We start from the raw sequence: 7,462 nt of genomic DNA, 5'->3' as shown, positions 1-7,462 counted from the left end.
CATCTTCTCCATCTCAGCTTTCTCCAGGAAGGCCTTCATCGTCTCGTCCGGAGACTGTGCAATGTGATGCAGTCTCCGGGCCTGCACACTGGGAATCAGTCCCGCCAATTTGATGACGCCCAAACCGCTGTCCCTCGTGCTCGAGTACAAGATGGCATCACCCGTGCACGGAGGTAGGTGCATCCAGTCCTTAACCGCTGTTCGGATCTTCAGGTCAAGGGCTTCAAGGGCCCCTGCTTTCATCTCTGTGTGGTCAGCCAGGTAGGTCAGTCAAGGAATGGTTATGTTTTGAGGATGTCAAGTTTTTGCAGAGGTTTAAGTGGGGCTCGGTCAATGCGTTCGAGCCAGACGTCTAGTTTTGCGGAAAGGTCAGTTTTTGCAAACCCAGTCCAGGGGTTGATCTGCAGGCCAAGGTATTTCTCTGATTCCCCGGGGTTAATCACATTCAGGGGTGTGCCGTTGATGGTCCATGCAGTGCAGTTGTTGACGGTGTAAGAGTCTTTTGTGGGCTTGATGTAGAAGCCGTGGCACTTTTGTCCCTGCGTTTTGAGACCTGTGAGATCGCAAAAGGTCTCCAGTATCTTGATGTTCACGTTCATGTTCTCCCAGGAGTCGCTCAACAAGACCAGATCGTCAGCGAATGCCATGGCAGTTATCGTACGCTCTCCACGATGGAATCCTTTGCCACTCTCTTCCAGCTTGCACAACAGGAGGTCCATTGCCAGGTTGAATAGAAGGGGTGACAGCGGATCACCCTGCTTCACTCCAACCCGGATCTGGATTTTGTCCATGTGCGTGTTCTTCTTGACAGTACTGATGTCCTTGTACATATTGTCCACCAGTCCGACGACGTGGGGATCCACTCTCCGTTGCTGTAAAACGTGTAAGATGTGCTGGTGGCTCACGGTGTCAAAAGCCTTAGCAATGTCCACGAATATAACACCCAGTGGTCTATGTTCATTTTTGGCAGTCTGAATTATAGTTTGCAGGAGCTTCAGGTTCTCAGAACATCCCGCCGCACTGATGAAGCCTCTCTGCCTTGGGTTGAGGGGGCACGCCTTAGTCATCCTCGCCGTCACGATCCTGGAGAACAGCCTCAGCAAGATGGAACCAATTGTGATGGGTCTCCAGTTGTTGATGTCCTTCAGGCGCTCCGGTTTTGTCGATTTGGGGATCAAAACAGTCCTGCATCCCCTCACCATGTCTGGGATGTCACCAGATGTTAACCACAGGTCAAAGAGCTCAGCAGTCCGGGCATACCCGGTATCCATCTTCCTGATGTCCCCAAGGGCAATCCCATCTGGACCTGGTGCCCAGCCCTTGCTCATTTCCTGCACGTTCTTTTCAATTTCTTTGGCCGTAATTAAGTCCCTGAAGGCCTTATGGTGGGCTTCCCTTTAATTTCAAAGTCTCCAAAGACTCTCAAGTCTCACACCAAACTGTCCAGGTGTTTCCCATCTGGCCTTGAATACCGAATAAATTTCACTGGGTGATATATCACAGGACAGACATTTGATGTCGTCCAAAATGATCTTCGCTAATTTCCCCGTCTAGATGGAATAAACACTGAAAGCGGAGGTAGTTACCTCTTTTGATCGCTCTGTCCTTCATCCACTTCTGAAACTGTTTTCTTGGCTGCTCCTCCCGAGTTTCCTTTTTGCTTTTCCCCCGGAGTGCTGTTCTTATTTGGCTCACTGATTCCAGGCAACCAAAGCAGTCCTGTGCTGTCTGATTGAGCAGTGGTCGCACCTTTTGGCCTTCTAATAACTGTTCAAATGCTCTGGGGAAGTTGTTAATTGTCCCCTCTGATAAACATTCTTTGATCCTTTTCTGATAACGAGCCTGCAGTCGCCCTGCCCTCTGCTGGCCAACGGTTTCCTGGAGACCGTTATCCCTATCAAAGTGGTGTCCAGATGTCCCTATTGTTCCCTTCCCAGCAGCTGGTCCTTCCGGCTGGTGGTTCCCCCCAAGTCCATTGTTCACAGTTCCTGCCTGGGATTGATGACTTGACCCAGGTTCTGATTTCAAGTTCCCAGCTGCTCCCCCACCCACTCAATTCTTCCTGAGCAGCATTCTCCTTTTATCACCAATCTGCTTAGCTGTTTTGGTTGTTAAGTGTTCCGATATGAGCTTATTAATGTTTTTGTGATTCTCGAACTGTACCTCCAGCTTGACAAGTAGCTCTTCCTCCTCCTTTGTCCAGCATCTTTTGTGGGCTCCTCAGTTTGATGTTTCTTTCGGTTGGGAAGCATCGATCCTCTCCTGGTTTCTAACCAGTGGATGTGCCAATCTTTTGTGTTGTCCTAGGCCAATTTTAGTCATAAAATCTCTACTGCATACCTCACATATCCACTCTCCCACTGGAGGCCCCGTATCCTTCGGACCCTTGCATTTTGCAAAATGACAAACAGTACTGTGATGGTTAAAATCCTCCCTCCCACACTAGGCACACCGAAAGCACACCCTCTTCCTCCTGTGAGACCCCTTAAGGTGTTCAATTAGGGCCAAGATCGAGTTGAGCCGGGTACCACAGCAAGGACATGGTGGATTTTTGTCAGGAACAGTCACCTTCACGATGTCATCCGGTGCTTGTTCACTGCGGACCTCAGGCACTGGAGGCAATGCCTCTGGTGTACCCTCTTCCCCCTTCCCACTGCCTCCCTTCTCAAGTACATTCTGATCATCGTCCTTAGGGGGACTAGGATTTAAGTTGTCCCCCTCACTCAGTTGTGGTGTAGGCTGTTCAAACACCTCAGGAAACCCGTTCAACACCCCCCCCCATTAACAGAAACATGAACCACCCCCTGTACATGCTCCTGCAGATCTGACCTATACAGTTCTAGAGAAAAATTCACCAGCAAGCCCAATTAATTTTCTGTCAATTTGGTGGTTGTAGATGTTACAAAATCATCTCAGGAGGTCTGAGTGCCCACCGATACCCTAGTAAGGTGGAACGGCCGCCCCCAGTTTCCTCCTCCAAGAAACGGGTATGGATTTGGAATAGCCGAGTCATGACCAGATTCAACATCGGGAACGGAATGGGTGGTCAGCCCACCTCCGAATGCGTCGCCCCTGTCCAACCAGGGGGCCAGGTTTCAGGTAGTAAGAGAGTCATAGTTACTCCCGCTGTTTACCCGCGCTTCATTGAATTTCTTCACTTTGACATTCAGAGCATTAGGCAGAAATCACATTGCGATGCTTTGTTTTAATTAAACAGTCAGATTCTCCTGGTCCGCACCAGTTCTAAGCCGGCTGCTAGGCACCGGCCGAGGTGGGGCGCCAGCCTGGGGACCCTCTCCAGGGACCCTCCCCCGCGCGAACTGCTCGGCTGACGCTGGCCACGGCCGTGTGCCGCGGGGACCCCGCCGGCAGGAACCGACGGGGCAGCGGCACGCTACGACGATGGTGGCGGCCCCGCTGGGGCGCCGGCTGCGGCAAGGTGGAGGGCGGGTGGAGGGGAGGGTTGGCGATGCCCGCCGCAGCTGGGGCAATCCACGGGAAGGGCCCGGCGCGTGTCTAGAGTCGCTGCCGCGCGCGCGCATGCCCCGGCGCCCGGGCGGGCCATGCGGAGCGCACTCACCCGTGTGCGGTGCCTCGTCCTGCCACGGCGCGCGCCCAGCCCCGCTTCGCGCCCCGGCCCGACCGACCCAGCCCTTAGAGCAAATCCTTACCCCTAAGTTATGGATCCGGCTTGCCAACTTCCCTTACCTACATTGTTCCAACATGCCAGAGGCTGTTCACCTTGGAGACCTGCTGCAGATATGGGTACGGCCCGGCGCGAGTCTTACACCCTCTCGCCCAGATTTTCACGGGCCAGCGAGAGCTCACAGGACGCTGCCGGAACCGCGACACTTTCCAAGGTGCGGGCCCCTCTCTCGGGGCGAACCCTTTCCAGGGTGCCCAGCCCTTCACAAAGAAAAGAGAACTGTCCCCGGGGCTCCCGCCGGCTTCTCCAGGATCGGTTGCGTCACAGCACTGGGCACCTCGCGGCGCCCGTCTCCGCCACTCCGGATTCGGGGATCTGAACCCGACTCCCTTTCCATCGGCTGAGGGCAATGGAGGCCATCGCCCGCCCTTTCGGAATGGCACTCGCCTATCGCGTAGGACCGACTGACCCATGTTCAACTGCTGTTCACATGGAACCCTGCTCCACTCCGGTCTTCAAAGCTCTCGTTTGAATATTTGCTACTACCACCAAGATCTGCACCTGCGGTGGCTCCACCCTGGCCCACGCCCCAGGCTTTGAGGCGCACTGCAGCGGCCCTCCTACTTGTCGCGGCCTAGCCCCCGTGGGCGTTGCACTGCCGGCGACAGTTGGGTATAGGCCCGACATTCCAGCGCCATCCATTTTCAGGGCTAGTTGATTCGGCAGGCGAGTTGTTACACACTCCTTAGCGGATTCCGACTTCCATGGCCACCGTCCTGCTGTCTAGATCAACCTTTTCTGGGCTCTGATGAGCGTCGGCATCGGGCGCCTTAACCCGGCGTTTGGTTCATCCCGCAGCACCAGTTCTGCTTACCAGAAGTGGCCCACTGAGCACTCGCATTCCACGGCGCGGCTCCACGCCAGCGGGCCGGCCCCCTTACCCATTGAAAGTTTGAGAATAGGTTGAGATCGTTTCAGTCACAGGACTTCTAATCATTCCCTTTACCGGGTACAACTGCCCATTGCCGAGTGCCAGCTATCCTGAGAGAAACTTCGGAGGGAACCAGCTACTAGATGGTTCAATTAGGCTTTCGCCCCTAGACCCAGGTCGGATGACCGATTTGCATGTCAGGACCACTACGGACCTCCACACAGAGTTTTCCTCTGGCTTCGCCCTGCCCAGGCATAGTTCACCATCTTTCGGGTCCTAGCACAGACGCTCATGCTCCACCTCCCCGGCCCCACGAGGGGTTGGCGGGCGAGACGGGCCAGTCATGCGCCCAGGGCTGCCAGGTGCGACACGCGCCCCGGGATCCCACCTCAGCAGGGGCGCAGCAGCCCTCACCTTCATTGCACCGCGGGCTTTCGACGACGGCCCCTGACTCACGCACGTGCTAGGCTCCTTGGTCCGTGTTTCAGTACGGGTCGGTTGGGTAGCTGACATCGCCGCGGACCCTGGGCGCCAGAGCACAGCCCGTCAAGCCCGGCCCAGCGGCGCCGCGCGGTTGGGGTGCACTGAGGACAGTCCGCCCTGGTTGACAGTGGTGCTGGGGGTCCGTGCACTCGGCCCCTGCACCCCTGCGTGAAACGCCGCACTGCGGGGACGCCGCCCCCACCCTCCCCACCCCCAGGAGGGGGAGGGCGGGGGAAAAGCGACGCCCCCAACCACAGCGCCGCCGACGGGGGGGAGGAGGGCGCTACAGCGGTCCTCTCCCACGGCCCCGGGATTCAGCAAGACCTGCTGCCCGGGGGCTGTAACACCCGCCGCCGCTCACGCGGCGCTCGGCCACTTGCCCGCCGAGGCCTTCCCAGCTGACCCAGAGCTGGTCGTGGCGCACCGCCGCAGAGGAAATGTGCTCGGACATGGCCTGCTGCCGGTCGGGTGGCGGTCCCCGCACCGGCCCGCCCCCCCGGCTCACCCCACGCACGGGGTTCACCCAGGGGACGGAGGGGAGGCGGAGGCAAGGATCCGCCGAACCCGCGCTGGCCGACCGCAACTCACTGGGTTGAATCCTCCGGGCGGACTGCGCGGGCCCCGCCCGTTTACCTCTTAACGGTTTCACGCCCTCTTGAACTCTCTCTGCAAAGTTCTTTTCAACTTTCCCTTACGGTACTTGTTGGCTATCGGTCTCGTGCCGCTATTTAGCCTTAGACGGAGTTTACCACCTGCTTTGGGCTGCATTCCCAAGCAACCCAACTCCGAGAAGCCCCGGGCCTGGCGTGCCGGGGGGCCACTACCGGCGTCACACCATCCGCGGGCTGCGGCCTCAATCACAAGGACTTGGGTCCCCCGAGAGCTCCACTGGGGAGGGGGGCTTCTGTACGCCACATGTCCCACGCCCCACCACGGGGTGGGGATTCGGCACTGGGCTCTTCCCTCTTCGCTCGCCGTTACTGAGGGAATCCTCGTTAGTTTCTTTTCCTCCGCTGACTAATATGCTTAAATTCAGCGGGTCGCCACGTCTGATCTGAGCTTGCAATCCCAAAGCTTGGCCGCGCTGTGCATGGGGGCGCGTGCGATGATGGCCGCCGTGTCTCCCCCGCCCGCTACACCACCAGTCCCCCCCTCTTCTCCGCACTCCCGGAGGGAGCCAGAGAGAGAGAGTGCGCGTGCGCATGAGCGAGCAACGAGGAGATGGAGAGCCCCATCCCGGAGACGAGAACTGAAAAGGGAGTGGGGCAGAGACGGCCCCGCGCGGGAGGACCGGCCGGGCGGTGGCGCGCACGACGGCATCAGCGGGGAGAGAGAGAGGAACGATGGCGCCCCTCGGCGCGCCCTGAGACTGCGACAGAAGAGGAGGGGGCGGGCGAAGGGAGGACGGGGTAGGAACAACCATCCCCGGCGCTCTTGCCACGCGCGCGTGCTCGGAAGCATGGCACGGTACCACCACGGTTCCCACCCGCAGACAGCCGCCTGTGCGGGGGGACGCTGGGGGCGAGGCCGTGCCTCACCTCCCCTTCTCGCCCTCCTCTCTCTTTCTCTCTCGGCCCTTGGCAGTGCCTTTCGATGCCGTCTCTCGCTCTCCCCAGGCTGCCGTGCCACCGCATCCACGGCACGGTCCCGGCGAGGACGAGCTCCACCCCAGCGGCTTGCTCCGGGAGCGGGGAGCAACGGAGTGCTCCCCGAGTCTGCATTTAGGGGGACGAAGGCCCTGCATGGCAACGACGATGACTGCGACGACGACGATGCCCGCCGGGCTGCAGTGAAGGGATCGAGGCCTCCTAGGGAAACGCTTCCCTCGCCGAACCCCTGACTGCCTTCCCTCGGGCACCAGTGGGATGCCGCTGCTGCCACCACCACCGCTGCCCGCTGAAGGCAACGGGCCAGAGAGGCGACCCCAGCCGTGCCGCTAGCGTGGCCCCCGGATGGCTATTGATCATCAAGCGATCCTCAGACAGGCGTAGCCCCGGGAGGAATCCGGGGCTGCACATGCCTTCAAATGATCAATGGTCAATGTGTCCTGCAATTCACATTAATTCTCACAGCTAGCTGCATTCTTCATCGACGCACGAGCCGAGTGATCTACCACTAAGAGTTGTCTGGCTTTCGGGCACTGCTCATGCCAAGCGGCCCCTTTTTTTGTTACTCTGGGGCCAAGGACGTGGGGGTGCGCGCCTGGCTTCGACCGTACGAGCACACAGAAACGGAAGGGGGAATAAAAACCAACTGCAGCAACCCACGCTCCGAAGGCCGGCCAAGAGGTGGGGGAGCCCGCGCTCCTGACCGCCTCCCCTGCGAGGGGAGACGCCGACCTCACAAATGCTGTCCTTCGGAGGCGGACCAGGCACCCAGGCTCGGCCCGGCCTCCACGCAGA

General features: G+C 58.8%; 1 non-coding gene and 1 pseudogene across 1 annotated transcript; both read right to left on the bottom strand.

Annotated features, from left to right (window-relative positions):
- Positions 1-6,123, bottom strand: part of LOC143694593 (28S ribosomal RNA) — an 8,521-nt pseudogene extending 2,398 nt beyond the window's left edge.
- A 908-nt stretch (positions 6,124-7,031) lies between these two features.
- Positions 7,032-7,184, bottom strand: LOC143694562 (5.8S ribosomal RNA). The gene has a single exon (XR_013183141.1). It is a non-coding gene; the product is annotated as a 5.8S ribosomal RNA (ribosomal RNA).
- Between the last annotated feature and the right edge of the window lie 278 nt (positions 7,185-7,462).

The sequence above is a fragment of the Agelaius phoeniceus genome, chromosome 7 (assembly GCF_051311805.1).
Source record: "Agelaius phoeniceus isolate bAgePho1 chromosome 7, bAgePho1.hap1, whole genome shotgun sequence".
NCBI classification, from domain to species: domain Eukaryota; kingdom Metazoa; phylum Chordata; class Aves; order Passeriformes; family Icteridae; genus Agelaius; species Agelaius phoeniceus.
Note: the sequence above shows the minus strand (reverse complement) of the source record. Positions and strands in the feature narration are given on the sequence as shown.